Consider the following 2,143-nt stretch of genomic DNA (forward strand, 5'->3'; position numbering starts at 1 on the left):
AAGGAAGGAAGAGAGAGAGAGAGAGAGAGAGAGAGAGAGAGAGAGAGAGAGAGAGAGAGAGAGAGAGAAACCTCAAACCCCATTGTGGGTAACTCCACCCTTTCTCTACGTGACATCAAACCCGGGGCCCAGTGGTTCAGACAGATAAAACAACGTCAGTTGCCGGGCCAGAGCAGGTCGCTCAACCCTTCATTGCAGAAAGGAAGATTCTCCAATCGAACCGTTGGCCTACCAGATCCCTCCTTTTGCTGCCAGAACAACTGAGGCTCAGAAAAGGGAAGCAATCTTCCACTTTGCTATGCTTTATGTCGTGGTGTTCCTCTTCAGTTCTCAAGACCCAATTACATTTCCTGTGTGACTCATGTCTGAGGGCATCAGATGCCACCTCTGTAGGGGCTTTAGATTGGCGAGCTCCATCTGCCTTCCCACCTTAGATGCCATACTGGGTCTAGGGTTAACTGACTTAATCTCACCCTCACCAGAAAACTGCAACCACAGCTTCCACCACGTGAGACGGCTGGGCTCTAGTTAGAGCTGGGGAGCTTCTGTCTTCCCCAGAGGGCAGAAACGGAAGGAAGAAGAGAATCAGAGCCGGGTCAGGGGTGGGAGAAGGGAGTAGGGAGCAGGTAGGTGAAAGAAAGGTACCGAAAAGAACAGGGCTGAGATGAAGTGGCAGTGTGGCCTGGGCCCAAATTGTTACAGGATCCCAGTGCCCTCAAAGAATTGGGTGGGGCATTTTCCATAACAGCCAGGGGACCTGATGGTTACCTCCACCTTTCTGCCCACGTTACGGCACGGGTTCCTGCAGCCTAGCTTCTGTCCTCAAGCAAATCCTGGCGCCTGCGCCTCTGACACCATTTTCTCTCCCCCTTCCCCCAGCAGCAACAACTGTCTCCCTGGCTTCTACCCTACCTCCTGGGATCCCCATTTTGGCAGCAGAGGAGGAGGCCTGGGGGCTCCAGGGAGCCAGATCCCACGCAGACCCTTCCTCAAGCATGGAGATGCACGGAGAGCCACCCGATCACCGTCAGACGTCCAGACGCAGCCCCTAGGATATTCCGAAATTGCCAATCGACTTACCACGCAGGCTGAAGCTGAGGCGTGGAGGCAGCAGACTGCAGGCCACTAGAATCGCCGAGCCTAGCGGGGCTCCCCAGCAGCGACAGCGGGGACTGAGAGAGGAAGTGTAGCCGGGAGGGGCGCGGCCCGGCGCTGACAGCTATGGGTTGTGGGAACCTCCGCAGCCGGCTCCGAGCTCTCTCTGTGTTGTCCACCCTCAACCTGTTCGTCGCGCACAGTGGACAGTGCGGATTTAGCGCCGACCGGTCAAGGACCAGTGACTGGCCATCAGGCTTATCATCTGGACCACTGGCCACACCCTGCGCTGGGGAGACACGCCCTGCCCCTTCACCGGTGCACTTCCACCCCGACTAATGGCCAAAGAAGCCCCCTGGGGCTATCAGAGGCAGTCCTAGGGTGCTGGGACCTTGGCTTGGGTGGGAGCTGGTATGGGTGTGGGATTCGTGCCCCCAAGACACTGACCCCCACCCTCCCAGTTCTTACCATCATGTGCACCCCAGAAGTCATGAGGTTCGTAACTGACTGACCCATAAAGGAGGGAGATAGCCCCAGGGAGAGAAGAGGTTCAGTCTAACTTTTGTCCCAAAGAATGCAGCCCCACCCATCCAGCCATATTTCCATCTAGGGAGAGTTTCCTCAGCGTCCTGACCCCAGGGATCTTCAAGGCTCCAGTTATAAGGGCACTTCCAGAAGCAGCCAGCAGGTGGGGACAGGGAGGCCAACAGGAGGCGTTGATTTTGTCAGCCTTCAAGCCCTGGAGAACAGGGACTAGCTGCTCATCCTCCTCCCCGCCTCCAACTTTCCCTTACTCCCCCTCCCCCCTTCCCCGCTTTTCTCTAAGAGCTGTCTTTGTTCCATGTCCAGACTTTTGTCTGAGTGGTCCAAATCACCAATTTCTCTCACCTGAGAAAGTTCTGCCATCTCCAAATTTGTCTCTCAAGCCCCTCTTAAAATATATTTCTGAAACAACAAACTCCCATCATGAAGCCTATCATCAAGGATCACAGCTGACATTCCAGAGCTCAGGAGGCTAGCACAAAGGGATTACAGTGACTTCTAGCCA

This window comes from Alexandromys fortis, unplaced genomic scaffold (genome assembly GCF_014885135.2).
Source record: "Alexandromys fortis isolate MF-2015 unplaced genomic scaffold, M_Fortis_MF-2015_v1.1 scaffold_704, whole genome shotgun sequence".
NCBI lineage: Eukaryota > Metazoa > Chordata > Mammalia > Rodentia > Cricetidae > Alexandromys > Alexandromys fortis.